The sequence below is a fragment of the Hordeum vulgare genome, chromosome 3H, assembly GCF_904849725.1.
Source record: "Hordeum vulgare subsp. vulgare chromosome 3H, MorexV3_pseudomolecules_assembly, whole genome shotgun sequence".
Taxonomy (NCBI): domain Eukaryota; kingdom Viridiplantae; phylum Streptophyta; class Magnoliopsida; order Poales; family Poaceae; genus Hordeum; species Hordeum vulgare.
In genome coordinates, this window is record NC_058520.1 from 618,855,563 (window position 1) to 618,881,986 (window position 26,424).

Genomic DNA, 26,424 nt, shown 5'->3' on the forward strand with positions numbered 1-26,424 from the left:
GCAATGTAACTTAATGTAAGTTGCGGGATCTTGTATTACGGAACGAGTAAAGAGACTTGCCGGTAAACGAGATTGAAATAGGTATGCGGATACTAACGATCGAATCTCGGGCAAGTAACATACCGAAGGACAAAGGGAATGACATACGGGATTATATGAATCCTTGGCACTGAGGTTCAAACGATAAGATCTTCGTAGAATATGTAGGATCCAATATGGGCATCCAGGTCCCGCTATTGGATATTGACCGAGGAGTCTCTCGGATCATGTCTACATAGTTCTCGAACCCGTAGGGTCTGCACACTTAAGGTTCGACGTTGTTTTATGTGTATTTGAGTTATATGGTTGGTTACCGAATTTTGTTCGGAGTCCCGGATGAGATCACGGACGTCACGAGGGTTTCTGGAATGGTCCGGAAACGAAGATTGATATATAGGATGACCTCATTTGGTTACCGGAAGGTTTTCGTGCATTACCGGAAAAGTTTCGGGCTGATCGGTAGTGTACCGGAAGTGCCGGGAGGGGTGCCGGGGACCATCGGGAGGGGTGTCACACCCCAAGGGGTCTCATGGGCTATGGGAAGAGATAAACCAGCCCCTAGTGGGCTGGAATAAGTTCCCACTAAGGCCCATAAGGTTTGAGAAGGAAAAAAACACAAGGTGGAAAGAATTTCCAAGTGGGAAGGTGGAATCCTACTCCAAGTAGGATTGGAGTAGGACTCCTCCACCTCCAATTTCGGCCAAACCTTTAGGTTTTGAGGCTGCCTCCTCCCCTCCCTCCCACCTATATATATGGAGGTTTTAGGGCTGATTTGAGACGACTTTTCCACGGCAGCCCGACACATACCTCCACGGTTTTTCCTCTAGATCGCGTTTCTGCGGAGCTCGCGCGGAGCCCTGCTGAGACAAGGTCATCACCAACCTCCGGAGCGCCGTCACGCTGCCGGAGAACTCTTCTACCTCTCCGTCTCTATTGCTGGATCAAGAAGGCCGAGATCATCGTCGAGCTGTACGTGTGCTGAACACGGAGGTGCCGTCCGTTCGGTACTAGATCGTGGGACTGATCGCGGGATTGTTCGCGGGGCGGATCGAGGGACGTGAGGACGTTCCACTACATCAACCGCGTTCACTAACGCTTCTGCTGTACGATCTACAAGGGTACGTAGATCACTCATCCCCTCTCGTAGATGGACATCACCATGACAGGTCTTCGTGCGCGTAGGAAAATTTTTGTTTCCCATGCGACGTTCCCCAACACTTAACCGGCTCTCGTAGTAGTGCCTAGGTATTTGATACCGGTTCTGTTGCTCATATTTGCAACTCGAAACAGGAACCGCGGAATAGGCGAAGGCTGGCGAAAGATGAAGTGACGATGCGCGTAGGAAATGGTTCCAAGGTTGATGCAATCGCCGTCGGCACAGTGTCACTTCAGCTACCATCGGGATTAGTGATGAACTTAAATCATTGTTATTTAGTGCCTGCGTTGAGCATGAACAGTATATCTGGATCTTGTTTATTGTGAGACGGTTACTCTTTTAAGTCTGAGAATAATGGTTGTTCTATTTCTATGAGTAACATCTTCTATGGTCATGCACCGAATGTGAGAGGATTGTTCATAATGAATCTTGATAACGATACGCATATACAAAACATTGAGACCAAAAGAGTTAGAGTAAACAATGATAGCGCCATATTTTTGTGGCACTGCCGCTTGGGTCATATTGGTGTAAAGCGCATGAAGAAACTCCATGCTGATGGACTTTTGGAGTCACTTGACTTTGATTCACTTGACACGTGCGAACCATGCCTCATGGGCAAGATGACTAAGACTCCGTTCTCCGGAACAATGGACCGTGCAAGTGACTTATTGGAAATCATACATACCGATGTGTGTGGTCCAATGAGCATGGAGGCACGCGGCAGATATCGTTATTTTCTCACCTTCACTGACAATTTAAGTAGATATGGTTATGTCTACTTCATGAAGCACAAGTTTGAAACATTTGAAAAGTTCAAGCAATTTCAGAGTGAAGTGGAAAATCATCGTAACAAGAAGATCAAGTTCCTACGGTGTGATCGTGGGGGTGAATATCTGAGTTTCGAGTTTGGTGCTCACTTAAGACAATGTGGAATTGTTTCACAGTTAACACCGCCTGGAACACCACAGCGTAATGGTGTGTCCGAACGTCGTAATCGTACTTTGTTAGAGATGGTGCGGTCTATGATGTCTCTTACTGATTTGCCATTATCATTTTGGGGTTATGCATTAGAAACAGCTGCATTCACTTTAAATAGGGCACCATCAAAATCCGTTGAGACGACACCATACGAACTGTGGTATGGCAAAAGGCCAAAGTTGCCGTTTCTTAAAGTTTGGGGATGTGATGCTTATGTCAAAAAGCTTCAGCCTGAAAAGCTGGAACGCAAAGCGGAAAAATGCGTCTTCATAGTTTACCCAAAAGAGACAGTTGGGTACACCTTCTATCTCAAATCCGAGGGCAAAGTGTTTGTTGCTAAGAACGGAACTTTTCTCCAGAAGGAGTTTCTCTCGAGAGAATTGAGTGGGAGGAAGATAGAACTTGACGAGGTTGTCGAACCTCTCATCCCTCTGGATGGTGGCGCAGGGCAAGGGGAAACCTCTGTCGTTGCGACGCCGGTTGAGGAGGAAGTTAATGATGATGATCATGAAACTCCAGTTCAAGTTTCTGTTGAACCACGCAGGTCGACGAGATCACGCGCTGCTCCAGAGTGGTACGGTAATCCCGTCTTATCAATCATGTTGTTGGACAACAATGAACCTGCAAATTATGAAGAAGCAATGGTGGGCCCAGATTCCAACAAATGGCTAGAAGCCATGAAATCCGAGATAGGATCCATGTATGAGAACAAAGTGTGGACTTTGGAGATACTACCTGAGGGCCGCAAGGCTATTCAGAACAAATGGATCTTTAAGAAGAAGACGGACGCTGACGGTAATGTGACCGTTTATAAAGCTCGACTTGTGGCAAAGGGTTTTTCACAAGTTCCAGGAATTGACTACGATGAGACTTTCTCACCCGTAGCAATGCTTAAGTCCGTCAGAATCATGTTAGCAATAGCTGCATTTTTCGATTATGAAATCTGGCAGATGGATGTCAAAACGGCGTTCCTTAACGGTTTCCTTAAGGAAGAGTTGTATATGATGCAACCCGAAGGTTTTGTCGATCCTAAGAATGCTAACAAGGTGTGCAAACTCCAGCGATCCATTTATGGACTGTTGCAAGCATCTCGGAGTTGGAACAAACGCTTTGATGAGGTGATCAAGGCATTTGGGTTTATACAAGTGGTTGGAGAATCTTGTATTTACAAGAAAGTGAGTGGGAGCTCTGTGGTGTTTCTAATATTATATGTGGATGACATATTACTAATTGGAAACAAGGTAGAGCCTTTGGAGAGCATAAAAGGTTACTTGAATAAAAGTTTCTCTATGAAGGACCTAGGAGAAGCTGCTTACATTCTAGGCATTAAGATCTATAGGGATAGATCAAAACGCCTGATAGGACTTTCACAAAGCACATACCTTGATAAAGTTTTGAAGAGGTTCAAAATGGAACAGACCAAGAAAGGGTTCTTGCCAGTTTTACAAGGTACGAGATTGAGTAAGACTCAGTGCCCAGCAACTGATGAAGATAGAGAGCATATGCGCTCCGTCCCCTATGCTTCAGCCATAGGTTCTATCATGTATGCGATGCTGTGCACTAGGCCGGATGTTAGCCTGGCCATAAGTATGGAAGGTAGGTTCCAGAGTAATCCAGGAGTGGATCACTGGACAGCGGTCAAGAATATCCTGAAGTACCTGAAAAGGACTAAGGAGATGTTTCTCGTGTATGGAGGTGACGAAGAGCTCGCCGTAAAAGGTTACGTCGATGCAAGCTTTGACACAGATCCGGACGACTCTAAGTCGCAAACCGGGTACGTATTTATTCTTAATGGGGGTGCAGTTCCAAGCAAAGCGTTGTAGCAGATTCTACATGTGAAGCGGAGTACATGGCTGCCTCGGAGGCGGCTAAGGAGGGTGTCTGGATGAAGCAGTTCATGACGGATCTTGGAGTGGTGCCAAGTGCACTGGATCCAATAACCTTGTTCTGTGACAACACGGGTGCCATTGCCTTAGCAAAGGAACCACGGTTTCACAAGAAGACCAGACACATCAAACGACGCTTCAATCTCATCCGCGACTACGTCGAGGAAGAGGACGTAAATATATGCAAAGTGCACACGGATCTGAATGTAGCAGACCCGCTGACTAAACATCTTCCACGGCCAAAACATGATCGACACCAGAACTGTATGGGTGTTAGATTTATTACAATGTAATTCCCATGGTGATGTGAGGGCTAGATTATTGACTCTAGTGCAAGTGGGAGACTGTTGGAATTATGCCCTAGAGGCAATAATAAATATAGTTATTATTATAATTCTTGTATCTAGATAATAGTTTATTATCCATGCTATAATTGTATTGAATGAAGACTCATTTACATGTGTGGATACATAGACAAAACACCATCCCTAGCATGCCTCTAGTTGGCTAGCCAGTTGATCGATGATAGTCAGTGTCTTCTGATTATGAACAAGGTGTTGTTGCTTGATAACTGGATCACGTCATTGGGAGAATCACGTGATGGACTAGACCCAAACTAATAGACGTAGCATGTTGATCGTGTCATTTTGTTGCTACTGTTTTCTGCGTGTCAAGTATTTATTCCTATGACCATGAGATCATATAACTCACTGACACCGGAGGAATGCTTTGTGTGTATCAAACGTCGCAACGTAACTGGGTGACTATAAAGATGCTCTACAGGTATCTCCGAAGGTGTTGGTTGAGTTAGTATGGATCAAGACTGGGATTTGTCACTCCGTGTGACGGAGAGGTATCTCGGGGCCCACTCGGTAATACAACATCACACACAAGCCTTGCAAGCAATGTAACTTAGTGTAAGTTGCGGGATCTTGTATTACGGAACGAGTAAAGAGACTTGCCGGTAAACGAGAATAGGTATGCGGATACTGACGATCGAATCTCGGGCAAGTAACATACCGAAGGACAAAGGGAATGACATACGGGATTATACGAATCCTTGGCACTGAGGTTCAAACGATAAGATCTTCGTAGAATATGTAGGATCCATTATGGGCATCCAGGTCCCGCTATTGGATATTGACCGAGGAGTCTCTCGGGTCATGTCTACATAGTTCTCGAACCCGCAGGGTCTGCACACTTAAGGTTCGACGTTGTTTTATGCGTATTTGAGTTATATGGTTGGTTACCGAATGTTGTTCGGAGTCCCGGATGAGATCACGGACGTCACGAGGGTTTCCGGAATGGTCCGGAAACGAAGATTGATATATAGGATGACCTCATTTGATTACCGGAAGGTTTTCGGAGTTACCGGGAATGTACCGGGAATGACGAATGGGTTCCGGGAGTTCACCGGGGGGGGGGGGGGGAACCCACCCCGGGGAAGCCCATAGGCATTGAGGGAGCCACACCAGCCCTTAGTGGGCTGGTGGGACAGCCCACAAGTGCCCTATGCGCCAAGGAGAAGAAAATCAAGAGAGAAAGAAAAAAAAAAGAGGAGGTGGGAAGGAAGGGGGACTCCCTCCCACCAAACCTAGTCCAACTCAGTTTGGGGGGGAGAGTCCTCCCCCTTGGACTCGGCCGACCCACTTGGGGCTCCTTGAGCCCCAAGGCAAGGCCCCCTCCCTCCCACCTATATATACGGAGGTTTTAGGGCTGATTTGAGACGACTTTTCCACGGCAGCCCGACCACATACCTCCACGGTTTTTCCTCTAGATCGCGTTTCTGCGGAGCTCGGGCGAAGCCCTGCTGAGACAAGGTCATCACCAACCTCCGGAGCGCCGTCACGCTGCCGGAGAACTCTTCTACCTCTCCGTCTCTCTTGCTGGATCAAGAAGGCCGAGATCATCGTCGAGCTGTACGTGTGCTGAACGCGGAGGTGCCGTTCGTTCGGTACTAGATCGTGGGACTGATCGCTGGATTGTTCGCGGGGCGGATCGAGGGACGTGAGGACGTTCCACTACATCAACCGCGTTCTCTAACGCTTCTGCTGTACAGTCTACAAGGGTACGTAGATCACTCATCCCCTCTCGTAGATGGACATCACCATGATAGGTCTTCGTGCGCGTAGGAAAATTTTTGTTTCCCTTGCGACGTTCCCCAACAGCAGGCCCCACCCAGGCTCTATCTGTTACGGCGCGGCGTCGCGGGAACGGGATGCGCAGCCGGCCGCCTGAGCTGGTGGCGGCAGGCCCCAGCCGCCTCGGGCGGTGGCGGCATGTTCCCCAGCCGCCTCGGGCGGTGGCGGCAGGTGCCACGTGCCGCCTGGCGCGCCTGCCGCCACGCGGGGAGGGGGTCCTTTCCGTTTTTATCGTTCACAGGTGGTCTTTTCTGGCAATGACATTCGAGAGGGGGTCCTTTTGGACAAAAGTTCTACGTACGCATGACGGCTGCCTATGGCATGCAATGTACTCCCTCCGTTCCTAAATATAAGTCTTTCTAGAGGTTCCACTAATGGACTACATACGGATGCATATAGACATACTATAGAGTGTAGATTCATTTATTTTGTTCCGTATATAGATCCTTAGTGAAATCTCTTAAAAGACTTATATTTAGGAACGGAGGGAGTAATACTGTATATGTTTTCCTTCCTTTTGCTGTATACAGTACAATACATGGTTGTTCTGGACCCAACAGAGGCTGGCCAGCTATAAATAGTGCACACACGCTTGCGTCCAACTCCATTCATATGCAAACAGAAAACAACACAACACATTATTAGATCAGATTTGCTTATCGTTCTTCCACCCTTCCTATCAACAATGGCCTCCACTGTCACCCTCGTCTTGGTGCTAAGCATCATTTGCTTCGGGCAGCTGGCGCTGCCGGCCACGCCGGTGCCACCATGGAGCTCCGAGAGGACCTCCGCCTGATGGAGATATGCCAGGCATGCCTTGTGGACACCTTCAGTGCATGCTTCGACTTCCGCCCGGCGAAGTTCGCTGCCTGCTTCGTCAAGTACATCATCAAAGAGAAGTGCATCGGGATGTAAGTGGATCAACCTCCCCGGCCGGCCGCGTCGCCGGTCATCATCAATTACTTAATTACTGTCCACCTCTGCACCGAGGTGTGTATGCATGTGTGTCGTGTCATCTACTGTACTGTCATGTGTACGCTTGTGACGCCGTGAATAAAGAGGTCATACATATCTTTCTTGTATCTTCTATTTTGTATCTTTCTTCAATCTTCTAATTGGGGCACCTGTCGATTATCTTCTATCTTCTATCTCCTATCTCCTATCTCCTATTTATTAATTAGAGGCATCATTCATGTTCTCTCATTAATTCATATCACTAAAAATAATTACACCGTCGGATTGAATTGAACATTCAAAATAAAAGGAAAACTTACGTAACATAGATGATCCCGCGTCACAAAAAAAAGCTTTTAACACATCGAACGTTAGTTATGCAAACATTCCCTGGACATAAAAAGACTTCATCACCAGGAATCTACGGCCAGAAAAAGTGTCCATAAAAGACTAAATCGCCATGTATAAAAAAGAGTCTTCAAGAGATAAAAAAACATGTGCCTTCTCTCTTGAAAAAAGACAAAGATTTAAAAGACACCACGTAAACCTGCACGTACGAAAAACAAAGATCAGACCCACACATACAAAAAACAAGTATTTAACACCCGGTCCAATTCGCACAACAAAACTACCCACGTCCAAGACACAAAAATCACGTGCCTTCTTTGTTAAAAGAATTTTTCTTTACAAACACGTAGATAGACGGGACTAAACCCACATGTATTAAAGAGAGAGTCCTTAACACATACGTGCATATTTCAAAAACAAAATACAGCCATATCCATCCATGATAAAAAAAATGCATGCCTTCTTCCTTAAAACGAAAAAAATACACATACGGATAATTGATCGTCGACTGTCTCAATCGTGTTTCATTTCAACCTTTTAATATTCCTTTTCCAACTACAAAAATATATGATGTATATTATCTGGTTGTAGGAGCACCAAACCAGTGAATATGCATGCATAAGTATCCATTCACGTCAGTAGAATACACATGGTTGCTCTGTACCCACTCACGTCGGTAGAATACACATGATATGTTCTAAAAATATATGATGTATATTAGCCTGTTCCACCTCATCCTTTGAATCTCACTTTTGGAGATCAGTAATCCATCATGAATATGTACATAAATTTATCCCACGATGGTGATTCAGAAGGCAAGATCGTATCGAGCAATCTAACATGTATATCCATGTACATGATGTCATCCCATGATATGCTGATTTAGCACGTACTATTCACTCAAAGAGAAGGAGCTAGATGAACTTTGAAGCAGTTATATTTTACTATTTTCACAATTCAATCTATCATACATCTAACTTATTAATTTTATATGCTAGCTCAGAAAATAGCTCTCTCAGGTTTTATGGATTTTTTTCAAGGAAGATTGTAGCGGATGTTTGTCTAAAAGTGAGTTGGTCGAGACAAGCTTGGATCATGTCAAGATTCAACACTAATGGATGTAGCCGTAGAGATGAAGATCCTAGCAAATCAGATTAGAATTATATTAGGTTTCATTTTTTATTTTGTATTTGGATGAATAAATTATCTTTGAAGAATCATACTAACTTTTGAATTCTTGGGTTTGCCACATTAGGCCACTTAAACTATGACTTAGTTTTCTTTGACGAGTTTTGTTGGTACAGATAGCATAGGGGTAGTCGACCAATGTCCCCGATAATGAGTAGTGGACCACATCATGTTTCTTATATACTGTATACAAGCAATCTACATTTAATGATTGTCGTAAAGCATAGAACCTTTTAAATAGAAATTGGGTCAATGTTTTTGAAAAGTAAAGGACATCCATGTGATCTAAGAACATCTAGATCCTTCTTGCATTTCCACAAATCTTGTAATATTTTAATCCAGTCAAATTTTCTATTTGCTTTCTCACTACACCTAATAAACAATCTGAAGTCAAAAGGCTGTATCATGAACCTCGCATTCAAAAGGTTGTATCATGAACCTCTGATACATGTAACCATGCACACCAGGCAAGATCCGGTCATTAATTTTACCAGTGGTGCTGCCCAGCTAGATGGATGGTACTCCTACTTCTTAGGAATTCTACTATTGAGGGGAAAGCGGTGGCTCACACGGCTAGACATGCGTGCATGCAAGAAAGTTTTCACCCACAGCATGGCGCCCGCGAAGCTCTCGTGGCCTCACGCTCTCTTTGTGCAACATCTCGTATTTAAAGCAACAACCACCTTTATAAGCCTCCACGGTGCAAACATCAATCTCACTGAAAGTAGCAATATCGTGGTGCATCATTCCTCTAAGCCACCTGTTAGGCCAACAAGAGCAATGGCGCCACTCCAGAACATTGCGGTGGCACTAACCCTTCTCATCGTCATGGTGGAAATCGCATCATTACCGACGTCAAGCGCCGTCATCGTCAAGTCGAGGAGGCCGCCTTGGATGAGCTAACACCCATCATCAAGACGGCCCTAGACGGGGTCATCGCCGCCGCCCCATCATCCAAAAGGACCAAAGTAGCGGAGGCTGTTGCAAAGCAGGAACTCCTCGCTATGTACACGATGAACAAGGCCAAGGGAGACAAGGAGAAATTTGGTGCACATCTATTGGCCTACAAGATAGCCGCTAAGATAGTTACTGCCGCAGCACCCGCTGAGAAGTTCAAGATGATGGAGGATGGCTTCACGGAGGCTAGCCGGCCAATTCTGTAAGTTGCATCTCATTAATATATAGAAGCATGCACAACGCCATAACATGCTCCCCCCTCCTACCACACACGCCAAATTATATTCTATTGTTTTTCATAATTTCATTGTCAGGAATGCACATTGTACGTGCACTAGTTTTTGTTTCATTTTTATTTGTTTCTTTTGGCGACTTTATTTCGCCTGATCGAGCACTTGTAACAATCCAGATATAGGGAACCTCATGGGCCCATCAAGATATGTTTATTCATATCAAGAAATAAATTGTACTACGTACTTGTCATTCTTCTACTCCCTCCGTTTCTTAATATAAGTCTTTTAAGAGATTTCACTAGACGTCTACATACAAAACTAAATGAGTGAATATATATTTTAAAATATGTTTATATACATCCGTATGTAGTCCACTAGTGAAAGTCCTAGAAAGACTTATATTTAGGAACGGAGGGAGTAGTTGATTATTGTGCATGGTTGACTCATTCAACTATGCTTCACTTGAAACTCTAGAGCGCTTCTTTGATGTTGTATGTTACCGGCCTTGCGACACAGCGCCACATTGCTCTTCTCTAGCAGATTAGACTAATTGTATTAATATATCCTAACCTCTTCACTCTTCTTGTCCATGTGCATGCCATGCATTTGGTGCTGATAAGTTGGATGCATGAAACCAAACATGGTCGCTCAGTCGATCTTATATATGGGCCTCAACTCACCTCACTCACATGCATGCACGACCGATCGACTAGCTAGTTCTTGTCAATCAGATTTAATCACCAAAACAATGAATAAATGGTACGAGCAGCAAGCTAGCCTTAGAGTCTTCCATGGATGACTAAATTTCGAAACCATTCAAATTGCCCAGGCGACGAATTTAACAAGTACTATCGCTAGTTAAACTGATGATGTAAGAAACAAATCAATGAAACAGCTTGTCTGATCGGGTTGTTTTAGCTCGATCACACGTGTGTGTTGTAGCCCTGATAAGTCTCATTATATACATTCTCTTAATTGTTTTGTCACTACCAGATATCGATGCTAAGATCTTCCGATTACACATCTATAACAACACAGTGTGTTGGCATGGTCGACGGCGAAGCTAATGCATGACAGACCATTTCATAGATCCATGATGAGATCCCTCATCACGAGCTTCATCCCCGAGACATGGTGGGCCTATCTGCTTTGCTCTGTTAGAATGTCATGTGGATGCCGGTACACACACTACCAAAACACTCGCCGGACGTGTGGATCCACATTGAAAGTTTGGGAATAGAGACCAGAATCAGGACCTTCTACATGGAACACAATCCCAATTACAATCCCTGTCATAATAGCCTGATATCGCTAATTACACATGCGCTAATTTGGGAAGGGACAACATAATATCAAGGATATTCTGTTTGCCTAACACTCCACCATAGACACGACAAGAGATTCTCGGTTGTTGTGGCTAGACCGGAAGTCCAAGAACAAGGGGGCGGCAGCCCCTTGGTGAATATATCAGCAAACTATCGAGAGGAGGGTACATGTATCACGCGGATGTATCCAAGGGAGACACGGTCGTAGACAAAGTGCACATAAATCTCGATATGTCTGGTCTGTTATGTTGAACCAGGTACGTAGACATGTAGCCGTGCTATCGTTGTCGCAAAAGATGATGGTGGCATGGGGTAGGGGGTGATGCAGTTCCGACATGAGTTTACGAAGCCAACTAGCTTCAGCAACAGCATTGATGACATCTTGGTACTCAGTTTCAGCACTCGATCGAGAAATTGGGTGTTGGCGTTTCGATGAGCAAGAGATAAGATTCTCAGCGAGGTAGACACAATTGTTGAAAATACGCCCTGGAGGCAATAATAATTGTATTATTTATTTCCACGATTATAATTAAAAGATAATTTTATGCTATAACTGCTATGGTTCTTGAATATGTGATCTAGGAGAAAACTCATAAGCACGTGTAGAATGATAAACAGTAAAACTTGATACCTAGTCTAGCCTTTAGGACTAGCTCAAGTGTTGTCTGATGATCATGTATTCCTATTAATGGGCATTTGCTGAACTGTAAAAAAGATGCCAAACGAAATCTAGAGTATGATGTTAGTAGAGTGATCATATTGAATTGGCCCAACTTTTTTGTTATTATACTTTTAGATCCTATCATCACAAGTCTATAAGTTATAACACAGAGAGTTAATATATGTTTAGTTCCTTAGACCATGAGAGTATTGTAGTCACTTCATACCGGGCAATAAACTTTGGGGTTGCCAAAACGTCATCTTTAACATGGTAATCATAAGGAAAACTTTCAGGTTCATCGGAAATTGTGATAAGGGGCTAGATAGCTCATGAGTGAAATTTGCTCTCCAACGATGGAAATATATCTTTAGGGCCCTTTCAGTGTGACAACATGCATCATCGTCTGGCCAAACACATGTGAATAATTCACAGGGATGCCGGAATATGTCAACAAGAAAGAATAACAAAATCGATAACAAGGAGACCATTATAATGAGGATGATAATGAGCATGGACGCGTGCATGTTAAATAGACACTAGTGCAAAACGGGCCTTTGGCCTGGACCCTTTAGTCCCGGCCTCCCCCTGGGCCGGGACTAAAGGCCCGGCCACGTCGCCCCAAATCGCAATGCCGCCCACGAGGCTTTGGTCCCGGCCAGTAAGGAGCCTTTAGTCCCGGTTTGTGTTTCAAACCGGGACTAAAGGGCTATGCGGTGTGCAGCCCGCATGTGCGCCACCTTTAGTCCCGGTTTGTGTCTCAAACTGGGACTAAAGTCCTCTGCCTATATATAGCACAGCCCCCCTCTCCCCTCTTCCTTGCATTTTTCTTGGATGGAAGAGTGTGGGTGTGTGCTAGCTCTCCATTTTTTTTGATGCACTAGAGGTGTTTGTTGAAATGTATGTTAGAGCGATGCCGCTTCAGTTCACCGAACACAACTACGATATGAGATGCCCGAGCCACGCTTAAACCTCTTCCTCTTTATTTCTACTTATTCTAAAAGGTTAGCAACTATATTTCCTCGTTTAGACCGTGCGGTACTAATTTTTAGGATCATGATTGTATTTGATATACTGTCGTATAACGCAGATGAGCCATCCATGGATGTACGGTGATCGACGCACAACCGCTTAAAGAGAAGGCGTGCATTCTTTTCGAGATGAAGCAGATGCGAACAAGCATGGTGGTGGCTATATGTTTTGTCCATGTGTTGAATGTCGGAATGAGAAGGATTACACTTCCTCAAGAGTCATTCAGAGCCACCTGCTTCGGTCCGGTTTTATGTCGGGGTATAATGTTTGGACCAAGCACGGAGAAAGAGGGGTTATGATGGAAGACGACGATGAAGAAGAAGACAACGATGATGAAAACTACCGATCTATGTTCCCTGAGTATGCTGATACCTCAATAGAAGACAATGAAGAAGAAGATCAGGATGAAGAACGGGAACCAGATGAGCCCGCTGATGATCTTCGCCGGGTCATTTCTGATGCACGGCGAGGTTGCGACACAGAAAAGGAGAGGTTGCAGTTCGAGCAGATGTTACAGGACCACAACAAATTGTTGTACCCAACTTGTGAAGATGGCCAGAAGAAGCCGGGTAGCACACTGGAATTGCTGAAGTGGAAGGCAGAGACCGGTGTGACTGACTCGTCATTCGAAAAGTTGCTAGTACTGATGAAGAAGATGCTTCCAAGAAAGAACGAATTGCCCGCCAGCACGTACGAAGCAAAGAAGCTTGTCTGCCCTCTAGGATTAGACGTGCAGAAGATACATGCATGTCCTAATGACTGCAACCTCTACCGCGGTGAGAAGTACGAGAATATGGATAAATGCCCGGTATGCACTGCATTGCGGTATAAGATCAGAAAAGATGACCCTGGTGATATTGAGCGCGAGCCACCCAGGAAGAGGGTTCCTGCCAAGGTGATGTTGTATGCTCCTATAATACCACGATTGAAACGTCTGTTCAGAAATAAAGATCATGCAAAGTTGTCGAGATGGCACATGGAAGATCGTATGAAAGACGATAAGTTGAGGCACACTGCTGATGGTCGGCAGTGGAGAAAAATCGAGAGAGAGTTCCCGAGATTTGAAGCTGACGCAAGGAACTTATGGTTAGGTCTGAGTACAGATGGCATGAATCCTTTTGGGGAGCAGAGTTGCAGTCACAGCACCTGGCCCGTTACTCTATGTACCTACAACCTTCCTCCTTGGTTGTGCATGAAGCAGAAGTTCATTATGATGCCAGTGCTTATCCAAGGTCTAAAGCAACCCGGCAACAATATTGATGTGTACCTAAGGCCATTAGTTGATGAACTTTTACAGCTGTGAACCGAACCAGGTGTACGTGTGTGGGACGAGCACAAACAAGAGGAATTTGACCTTCGAGCGTTGCTTTTCGTAACCATCAATGATTGGCCTGCTCTTAGTAACATTTCGGGACAGTCAAACAAGGGATACAATTCATGCACACACTGTTTGGATCAGACAGAAAGTATATATCTGGACAAATGTAGGAAGAATGTGTACCCGTACAATCATCGTTTTCTTCCGCCCAAGCATCCCTTAAAGAAAAAAGGCAAGCATTTCAATGGCAAGGCAGAACCCCCGGGGAAGCCTGTCATCCGTACTGGTGCTGAAGTATTTGATATGGTCAAAGATTTAAAAGTAATCCTTGGAAAGGGTCCTGGCATCTAACCTGTTCCTAACGGCCTTGATAAGCGCGTACCCACGTGGAAGAAGAAATCTATATTTTGGGAGCTACCCTACTGGGAAGTCCATGAGGTCCGCTCGGCAATTGACGTGATGCACCTGACGAAGAATCTCTGCGTGAATATTCTAGACTTCCTGGGCTTGTATGGGAAGTCAAAAGATACACCGGAAGCACGGGAGGACCAGGGACGTCATAAAGGAAGTTATGGCATGCATCCAGGGCAGTTTCAAGGGCGTGTCAGCTACGCTCTTAGTAAGGAAGAGAAGGAAATCTTCTTTGAAGTCCTTTTCAGTATCAAGGTCCCGACTGGCTTCTCGTCGAATATAAAGGGAATCGTAAATATGAAAGACAAAAAATTCCAAAACCTAAAGTCTCATGACTGCCACGTGCTTATGACGCAATTGCTTCCGGTTGCATTGAGGGGAATTCTACCGGAAAATGTTCGCCTGGCAATTGTGAAGGTATGTGCATTCCTCAATGCAATTTCTCAGAAGGTAATCGATCGACAAAGTCTATCAGGGTTACAGATTGATGTGGTCCAATGTCTAGTCAGCTTTGAGTTGTTGTTCCCGCCATCCTTCTTCAATATAATGACACACCTCCTAGTTCACCTAGTCGAGGAGATTAGACTTCTCGGTCCTGTGTTTCTAAACAATATGTTCCCCTTCGAGAGGTTCATGGGAGTCTTAAAGAAATATGTTCGTAACCGTGCTAGGCTAGAAGGAAGCATCTCCAAGGGCTATGGAACAGAGAAGGTCATTGAGTTTTGTGTGGACTTTCTTCCTGACCTTAAGCCGATTGGTGTTCCTGAATCTCGGTATGAGGGTAGGCTGACAGGAAAAGGCACACTAGGAAGGAAATCAATAGTATGTATGGACGGGCATTCTTTCTCTCAAGCACACTACACAGTTCTACACAATTCCACCGTGGTGGCTCCGTATATCGTGAGACACAAGAATATTCTACGCACCGAAAACCCGGGGAATGCTGACTCTTGGATTAAAGGGGAACATGAGAAGACTTTCGGCAGTTGGTTGGAGACACATCTCATGAATGACGACACCATTGGAGATCAGTTGTACTGTTTGGCCAGGCCACCATCTTCGACTATATGTACTTTCCAAGGGTATGAGATAAATGGGAATACATTTTACACGGTTGCCCAAGATAAAAAGAGCACCAACCAAAATAGTGGTATCCGCTTTGATGCAACAGACGAGAATGGGCACTGTTTGGAAACATATTACGGGTACATAGAGGAGATATGGGAACTTGACTATGGACCTACTTTTAAGATCCCTTTGTTTCGGTGCAAATGGGTGAAGCTGACAGGAGGCGGGGTAGTGGTAGACCAAAAGTACGGCATGACAACAGTGGATCTCAATAATCTTGCGTACATGGACGAACCATTTATCCTAGCCAATGATGTCGCTCAGGTTTTCTATGTGAAGGACATGTCTACAAAAACGAGAAAAAGAAATCAGCAAAAGAAGATATCGTCCGATGAGCCAAAACGCCACATAGTTCTTTCAGGGAAAGGAAACATCGTGGGAGTAGATGACAAGACAGACATGTCAGTAGATTATAAAAGTTTCATGAAATTCCGCCCTTCGAAGTGAAAACTGACCCAAGCATCCTACTGAATGATGAAGATTCTCCATGGCTACGACCCAGAAGAAAACAGAAATAATAGATAGGAATATTGGTGCAATAATGTAATAATGTATTAAACCTTTTATGTAATGCATGTATGGAATGTATTAAACCTTTTAGTTTTGAATTATTTATTCAATTTCAAACACTTTTCATTTTCATAGTTCTGTCAAATTCTCAAATATGCAAATAGAATTTTAATAAACCTTTGTAAGAGATGAGTTCTCGTTCGAAACGCTGATACTTCGAGAGAGATTGTCCGTTTTGTACACGAAGTGCATCCAGTTTTTGTCGTAGCCCACTCAACTTTTTAACACATGCTATGTGGGTGAAATGATGATAGCATGCCAAGTTTCAACATTTTCAGAGTTCATTTGTAGTGCTTTTCAATTTCAGGGTCAACTAACTCAAAAAAAAAAAGTAAATGCACGAAGAATACCAAATGAAGTCAGAAATTGTTGAAATTTTGTCATGTGCCTTTGAATGGTGCATTTTGAACACACAAAAAGTATGGAGTTCAAATAAGTTCAAAAAAATGAAATCCATTTGTAAGAGATGAGTTCTCGTTCGAAACGCTGATACTTCGAGAGAGATTGTCCGTTTTGTACACGAAGTGCATCCAGTTTTTGTCGTAGCCCTCTGAACTTTTTAACAATTGCTATGTGGGTGAAATGATGATAGCATGCCAAATTTCAACATTTTCGGAGTTCATTTGTAGTGCTTTTCAATTTCAGGGTCAACTAGCTCAAAAAAAATAAGTAAATGCACGAAGAATACCAAATGAAGTCGGAAATTGTTGAAATTTTGTGATGTGCCTTTGAATGGTGAATTTTGAACACACAAATAGTATGGAGTTCAAATAAGTTCAAAAAAATGAAATCCCTTTGTAAGAGATGAGTTCTCGTTCGAAACGCTCATACTTCGAGAGAGATTGTCCGTTTTATACACGAAGTGCATCCAGTTTTCGTCGTAGCCCTCTCAACTTTTTAACACATGCTATGTGGATGAAATGATGATAGCATGCCAACTTTCAACATTTTCAGAGTTCATTTCTACTGCTTTTCAATTTCAGGGTCAACTAGCTCAAAAAAATTAGTAAATGCACGAAATATACCAAATGAAGTCAGAAATTGTTGAAATTTTGTGATGTGCCTTTGAATGGTGAATTTTGAACACACAAAAAGTATGGGTTTCTAATAAGTTCAAAAAATGAAATCGCTTTGTAAGAGATGAGTTCTCGTTCGAAACGCTGATACTTCGAAAGAGATTGTCCGTTTTGTACACGAAGTGCATCCAGTTTTTGTCGTAGCCCTCTCAACTTTTTAACACATGCTATGTGGGTGAAATGATGATAGCATGCCAACTTTCAACATATTCAGAGTTCATTTGTAGTGCTTTTCAATTTCAGGGTCAACTAACTCAAAAAACATAAGTAAATGCACGAAGAATACCAAATGAAGTCAGAAATTGTTGAAATTTTGTGATGTGCCTTTGAATGGTGCATTTTGAACACACAAAAAGTATGGAGTTCAAATAAGTTCAAAAAAATGAAATCCCTTTGTAAGAGATGAGTTCTCGTTCGAAACGCTGATACTTCGAGAGAGATTGTCCGTTTTGTACACGAAGTGCATCCAGTTTTTGTCGTAGCCCTCTCAACGTTTTAACACATGCTATGTGGGTGAAATGATGATAGCATGCCAACTTTCAACATTTTCAGAGTTCATTTGTAGTGCTTTTCAATTTCATGGTCAACTAGCTCAAAAAAAAGTAAATGCACGAAGAATACCAAATAAAGTCCGAAATTGTTGAAATTTTGTGATGTGCCTTTGAATGATGCATTTTGAACACACAAAAGTATGGAGTTCAAATAAGTTCAAAAAAACAAAATACTTAATAGTTTGGCTAGTCAAAATAATTAATTTTGAAAATAGAAAATAGTTTTGAATTATTTATTCAATTTCAAACACTTTTCATTATCATAGTTTTGTCAAATTCTCAAATATGCAAAAAGAATTTTAATAAACATAGTTTTTAATTGAAAATAACAAAATAGTTAATAGTTTGGATTGTAAAAATAATTAATTTTGAAAATAGAAAATAGTTTTGAATTATTTATTCAATTTCAAACACTTTTCATTATCATAGTTTTTTCGAATTCTCAAATATGCAAAAAGAATTTTAATAAACATAGTTTTTAATTGAAAAAAACAAAATAGTTAATAGTTTGGATAGTCAAAATAATTAATTTTGAAAATAGAAAATAGTTTTGAATTATTTATTCAATTTCAAACACTTTTCATTATCATAGTTTTGTCAAATTCTCAAATATGCAAAAAGAATTTTAATAAACATAGTTTTTAATTGAAAATAACAAAATAATTAATTTTAAAAATAGAAAAAAAATTGAAACTATGTGAGAATTTATAGAGAAACTTAAACCTAAATTCAAAGTGACCTCACTTTGAATTCAGGTTTAATTTTCTCCATAATTTCAAATATAGTTTCAATTTTTAAATTTACACTCAGTTTAGGCCCGTAAGCCTGCTTTAGAGAGGAGCTCGATGGAGATGCTGCAACAGGGCTTATAAACTAGTGTTAGTCCCCCTCGCTGGGCGAGGTGGGACTAAACTTATAGTGCAGCCAGCGGAGGGCTTTAGTCCCGGGTGGAGCCACGACCCGGGACTAAAGCCCTCGCCTGCCGCCTGCAGAGCACAGGCCTTTAGTCCCGGGTCCTGGCTCCACCCCGGACTAAAGGGTGTCTTTAGTCCCGGCTCGAGCCCCGACCCGGGACTAAAGGCCCCTGCTTCCCGCCTTTTGGTCTGCCGAAAAAGGGCATTTAGTCCCGGGTCGTTGCTCCACCCGGGACTAAAGGGTGTCTTTAGTCCCGGTTCGAGCCCCGAACCGGGACCAAAGATCCTACTATATAAGCGGGAGTTGGAAATTTCCAACCCAAATCGCCATTTCGTTCTTCTTCTCTTTCCCGCCGCGACACCGATGAACTCGACGCCGCCAGGCTGCCCGCCGTCCTCCTCGCCGCCGCCTGCCGTCCTCCTCGCCGCCGCCTGCCGTCCTCCTCGCCGCCGCCGTCCTCCTCGCCGCCGCCGTCCTCCTCGCTGCCACCTGCCATCCTCCTCGCCGTCGTCCATGCCCTCGCCTCCCACTCCGGCCGGTAAGCCCCCGCCCCCTCCTCGCCAACACTCCGGCCGGTAGAAGAAAAGAAGAAAAAGGAGAAGAAAAGAAGAAAAAGGGAAGAAAAGAAGAAAAAGGAGAAGAAAAGATTTGTTTTTGTCATTTAATTCCTATTTTTATTAGGTTTGTGCTAGATTATTAGGGTTAGTAATATTTAGAATTAGGTTAGGGTTACAAGAAGAAGAAAGATGAACAAAAATAAGAAAATAAGATTAGGAAAAAGGAAAATAAGAAGAGGAGGAGAAGAAAAGAAGAAAAAGGAGAATAAGAAGAGGAGGAGAGGAGAAGAAGAGGAAAAATAGAAGAAGAGGAGAAGTAGAAGAAGAGAAGTAGAAGAATAGAAGTTGAAGAAGAAGCGGAGAAGAAAATAAGAAAGAAGAAGAAGAAGAAGAAGAAGACATCTCTACGTATATAGATCCTTAATTAGTGTTGCTTAGATTATTGCTTAATTTTGCTATTGTATATGCTTAAGTGTTAATAGTTTATTTTACTATATATACAATTAGTTTATTTTTAGAAAGAAAATTAATAGAACTAGTTTATTTTTTTTAGTTCATTTTACGATGCCTATCCCGCATCCTCGTCGTCGACTCGGCGGAGGACACCTGCTTGATCAGAGGGGCCATGTCCGGGACTGCGCTCCTCCCGACTGGTATTGGGAGGTGCTACCTTCGGGGGGGCGTAGGTTGGTGAGGAGCCAGCCCGTTGTTGACCCGATCCTTGTTTGGTGGCGGTCGCGTGGGCCAGTGACGGTGCCGAGGCTTCCGGACACCGTGGAGGTGGTAGGTCACCGTGTCAGCGAGGAGGACGAGCACGTCCGTCGCTACATGGTTGCGTTGGAGGGCAGGTTCGAGCATACCTGGCAGGTTCTTCAAGGATCTCACTGGAGCTATGATCCTGTGATGGTTCCTTCTCTTTAGGTGTCCACCGCCCGCGACGATACCCGTCGGGCGCTATGGTTCTAGCTGTATCAGTGATGCTATATGTATGATAGTATTCGAGGAGTATTAGTGATAATATTCGACGATGTACGGACAAAAGAGATGATGTAGTTTTGCTTATAATTGAATGCATGCTAATTTGAATACTACTTTATTTTACGATTTGGTTTTTCTTATTGAATGCTCAAATTGGAAAAGTACTCCTACTTTGAATACTATGCAGAAATCTAGGAGTCCCGGGTGGAGCCACGACCCGGGACTAAAGTTGTTTTGGAACGGAGTTCCTGATAGAATAATTCTTTTTTGGTACAAAGTTCAACAAAGTCCTTTGACACTAGACAATGTGACATATAGAAGGGTAGATGAGATCAGGAAAAATAGGATCATTTTCTACACATCTAGAATGTCGCCATTTTGTTAAATCCTTAAAGGTTAAGAGAATCCGTTAGACATATTTTAGAATTTAGGTTCTAGTCAAGACCCGGGACTAAAGGTCCTCCTATATAAAATGACACATTGAAGTTTCCAACCCCTCTTATATAGCTTGTTAGTTTATTAGTTAATCAAATGTCCATTTTTTGCAGAACTATGGATCCACATATCAGGAACCTCGAAGAGGAAGAACTTCTCGAAGATATAATCAAAGACAGCCCCGACGTTGAACCAGCTGAATCTCCGTCGTCATATCTAAACCCCTCCGGATATGGAATGGAGGTCGACCGACACGAAGATGAAGCCGATGGGGCAGGAGATAGGTCCAATGACGGAGAAGGTGATAGCTCCACTGATGGAGAAGCCGGTGGAGAAATAATAAAGTCCGGCGAGGTATACATATGAAGTTCGACAATCACTTGTAATATGTGAAAAATATTGGAGATAGCTCTATATTGTATACATATACATTCATTTGACGAATGTTTCTCCCTCTTAGGCCTCCACATCGAGCAAAGCTACGAAACGAGGCCCGACTAGAAAGTTGGATGCACGGACGCATTACACCTTTGAGGTGATGTTGCCTACGGGCGAACCCAAGCTTCCTAAGAATGCTGCTGACACATTCAAGAAGCAATGCGGAGTTCTCGTTAGGGATCACGTCCCGATCAGCGTTCGGGAGTGGAACAAGCGCAAAGGGGCAGCCGATAGTGACTATGTCGCCGAAAGGTACAAAGATAATCTTTGGAATGATCTCATGTCACATTTAAACCTGCCAGAATGTGAGAATGAAGACGCCGCAAAAACAACTGAGGGCCAAAGTCAAGCAGTGGACTCTAAAGAAGATGGCCGAACTGTTCCGTAGCTGGAAGAAGAAGCTATGGAAAAACTATCTGAAGACAAAGAAAGTGCCAGTATTCGAGGGGTATCTAGCCAAGCAGGCGAATCACTGGAAGGCATTTGAAGAGTACAAGGAGTCAGAAGATGCCCATGCATTATCAGAAAAGAACAAGAAAAATGCCGACAAGAAGAAATATCACCACAAGCTGGGGCCAGGGGGCTATGACACTGCCATCCCAAAGTGGGATAAGAAAGAGCAAGATCTGCTAGCTAAAGGCATCATACCGGAACCACTCCGTGATGAGTGGGAATTGAGAGCAAGAAATTGGTTTCTTGCGCATGGTGGTTCGTACGACAAAGAAACAGGGGACCTCATCTGCAGTGACGGTCTTAGGATACCCAGGGAGAATTGGAAAAAGATAGTGAAAGAAATTAAGGAGGGAAAAAGATAGTTCACTTCAGATAGAGAGAAAGATTTGATCACACTGGTCCTCGGCAATGACGAACATGGAGGACGAACGCGAGGCTTCGGTCCTTCTTACCTGTGGTGGCTTGGGTTTGCCAGAGACCAAGACACTTACAGAAGCCGAGCGAGAGCAAAGAAGCGACAACAGGATGCGGAGAATGACAAGTTCAACCAGTTGCTTGCCAGGATTAACGAGCAACAGAAGCAGATTGAAGATCTTAGAGGAGTAGCGCGCCAGGAAGATCCTGCACTCGATATTACCGGCGCCCCATCTAAGCGGAAAAGCAGTGTGGCTGAATCTGAGGCCCCGCCCGACGATGCACGAAGAATGATAGGGGGCGGTCCCGGCTACCCCGTTGATGGAATTAAGGAGTCAACATCATGTGAACTCAATCAGAAATTCAAGAACATATCCATGAAGGTGGCCGTCGGACAAGCTTTACCTTCTGGCCCTGATGCACGCTGGCATGGCCGTGAGATTCCAGCTGGCTTTGCTAAAGTCGGGGTGGATGAAATCATGGCGGGGTTTCATGATATGGAGCTCGACATAGCTGGACCCGAAGATGTGAGGACACTCGAAGAAGTACTGGATGGAGTCATCCTATGGGACAAGAACTACATCAAGCTTCCAGGCTCGGCCCCAAGGACAACACCGCCTCCGAGTCGTCGCAGGTCACCTACACCTCCATCACCTCCAAACCCTCCACATGACGACGGCCAGCACAACACGAGTCCATCCCGATTACCGCCGCCGGACTTGGGTCGTCCGTCTCCGCCGCCGCCTGCTCCGGATACTAAGCGGAAGCGTGCCAGCAAGAACGCTCCGCCGATGATTTCTATGCGACGGAGCTCCCCAAAGCGCAAACTGTCGCCCCTCCCAAAGGTACCTCATGCTAATCTTCCTATCAGACCTTATGATCGTACCGCCGAGGAAAACGCCAGGATAGGAAAGGAACATCATGATGCGCAGATGAAAAAGAAGGAACCCGAGCCCCGCCCGGAATACACCGAGAAGCAAATAGCATATGCAAAATACTTCACGAACCTTCCATCACAGTATGACTTACACCATAAGCCTGATGACTATACACGCACAACGCAGAAGGAAGTGAAAAAGAGCAGATCACGTGCAAGTGCAAGTGGGAGCAAATCAAGTTGAACTAGAAGCAAAAAAAGATCAGACGATCCTCAGCTTGGACAACAGGCCAAACAGTCGATCCCACCCCTCAGGGTGTTACCCGAGAATGTCCCCCCTCTGGTCAGGGGCAAGATTTGGAATTAGCAAAGAAGTGGGCGGATGAATGGGGTATCCCGGTTGAAGACGTTCTGGCTTCCCTGACTTGTGAAGTGCTCTTGTATTTGTTTCTTGGTTGTGGTAGTAGAGGGTAACCCCCTCTACCACATGTTGGTTTCAATTCATGATTTGGAATCCATGTGTGCAAGTTGTGCCCATCCAAAGTAGGCTTGGGACTGAAATTCCAAATTAGTGAAAACCTGAGATTTTCACAAAGTCTGAGATACTGGTTATATTTTCTTCCTCTGTTGATAAGGTTGTGCTGGTCATTGTGTTGTGATCTAGCCTTAGCTCAGTGCTAGGATTTTGGACCTGATATGTTTGTGAAGCTCCCTGTCAAATTTCATCCCATTTTTAGTCCTGTAGGTTATGTTTTGGCTTCTGTCAAAAAGCTTCAGAGCAAAGATAGAGACTCAGGTGCAGGAATTTTCACAAAGTCCCTGAAATCTGATGGTTTTGGGAAAGTTTACAGCCTTGTATCTTGATGTGATTAATTCCTTTTGGTGTGATTCTTGCTTGTGCTTGTAGTATTCTTGGTTGGCTACAGCCACATATATTATTTGTCATATTTGGAGGGCTGTAGCTATGTTGCATGTAGCTCACAAAGTGCTAAGATGCAGATTATGGCAGATTGTGTAGTTTTGTCATTTTGATGTTTGTGAGTGCTTAGTTGGTGATGTGGTGTTCTTCCTTGATCCAATCCATTCATGTTGGGTTGTTATATGCCTTGGCAACCTGGAAACACCAGGGTTGTGCCAATTGGGTGTGTGGTGATGATTTTGATATGTAGGTCTTCATATGTTGTTTCTTTGATTCCCGTTGATCCGTAGCTCCGTTTGTAGAGTTTTTTATATGCATTTGCATCGTTTTCTCGAGACGCATCTGATCATGTCATTCTCATGCATGTCAGAATAGCATAAGTTACAGTTCTGTCCAGGAACATGTATTAGCTTCTTTTGCTTGTCATAGTGATAGAAATAGTGATGCATGCTCATATTCATCTCATGCATCATGTGCTTGTTACATCTTGAGGTGCTGTTGTTCATTGGATGCTATTTTTTATGTTGGGAAGCACCAGGATCGGAGAACGAGTACGTGGATACGGGAGAGTACATGCAGGACGAACAAGAACCCTTCCAAGCTGAGGATCTCACACGCAACATGATATGACCTTGATTCCATCTCTAGACCTGTTATGCTAGTTTGCGTTTCCATGTCATATTGCTCGCTGCCTACCACTGAAATATTTGCCTCCTGTTATGCCATGAAAGCCAAACACTATCCCTTCCTAGCAAAACTTGACTGGCTAAGTAGGCTTTGTTCAGCTACTAATGTTAGCGTAGCTAGATGCAGGTGCTTTGTCTCATGTGATAACATGAGCTTGATATCATTATATTAAATTCTATTCCTTAACTTAATGCTCCTATATACTTGGTAAATAATGGAAGGCCTAGCCTTTTGCCGGATGCTTTGTTCCGTTATTGCCGCCTTAGTTACCGGTTACCGGTGTTTGATTCCATATTGATCGCTCCTAACACGTTCGGGGTTGTTATGTGGACCCCCTCGATAAATCGCGTAGTGATAAGACTTGTCCGGCAGGACCCAACATTGGTGATAATTTGCTAATCACTTAATAACCTGCATAGGGAATGATCACCCCGAGGATCTTTTAATCAACAACCCGGGCCAGTGCTCCTCATGAGTGTTGGTCCAACCTGGTCTGCCTGCGGGACCACCACAAGGAAACTTGAGGTTTGGCACCTGTAGCTAGTTCCATCCGGCGTGTCCTGAGACTGAGATACGCGAGTCTTATCAGGGTCGTCGACACGTCGGGAGGTCCTGCTAGCCTTGTCTTACCTTAGTGATATATCTTGCGTATAGCAATCCCGGTGAAGCTTTGGTTTCCCCAGAGTTGAGGTTTTCCTCTAAGGAATCCGACGAGATCACGAGATTCGTGATAGAGGATTACTTTGCGGCCCGTGTACGTTTGTGATGGACTAGTTGGAGCACCCCTGCAGGGTTTAATCTTTCGGAAAGCCGTGCCCGCGGTTATGTGGAAACTTGGAATATTTTGTGAACATCCAGTATTAGACAAATTAAATTTAATCTAATAAAATTGGCAACTGTGTGCGTAACCGTGACTGTCCCCTCGAAGATCTCTCTTCGATCGGGAACACGGTGGGGTTATGATTGACGTAGGTAGGTGTTCAGGATCACTTAGTGATCAAGTATTGTTGACCGCTAGTATAGTCCACCTTCATATATGTTCTTCGTAAGATAGCCACCAAATCAAGCTTAGGATGCTGCAACCTTAAACACTTCACCCTATCCAACCTAATAACTTGACTAGTTTTGGCACCGAGGTCATAGATTGCTGAGTCCCCGTGGCTCACAGATTACTTCACAACCCCACAGGTTCAGGTACCCCAGAGGCAGCTGATCCCGACGGCACGCAGCTGGCGTGGCAGTACGACGAGGAGACCGACCGCCTGTACGTGAGCTATCCAGACGATTCAGGCATGGTCGTGATCATGGGCCAACGGGCAGGGTATCATAGTATTTTCTCATGTTTGTAGTCCGTAGCGGAACTACCTCGGTTGTATGCGTGATGTACTCTGATATTATTATGAGATGACAATAAAACCCCTGTTTGTCATTCTATTATTATTATGTATGTGCGATGATACCTTGTTTGCGAGACGCTTAGATGCGCTCCTTTCCAATTCGGGGCCTCGACCCCCAGATCGGAAAGGACCTCATCTTGGTCATTACAAGTTGGTATCAGAGCCTTACGACCATAGGAGCCTTTGTGTGATCGTACTTTGCCGAGTCAAGTCTAGAAAATGTTTTGAGTCTTAGTTATATCGGAGAGTAGGATTCTTTTTTCTCCTCTTCTATGCTCTGGTGAGGTTCCCGACTTAGGAAATCCTTTACTCTACTCCTTTTCTCGCTCAAAATTCTTTTAGGATCACGCGGGTATTTGTGGAGTCTATATGATTTTGATGTGACGGAATCCTATCTTGGTG

At 44.0% G+C, this 26,424-nt stretch overlaps 1 pseudogene; it reads left to right on the plus strand.

The window, feature by feature from the left end:
• The first annotated feature begins 9,473 nt into the window (after positions 1–9,473).
• LOC123442313 lies at positions 9,474–9,856 on the plus strand (annotated as a pseudogene).
• Positions 9,857–26,424: the final 16,568 nt, after the last annotated feature.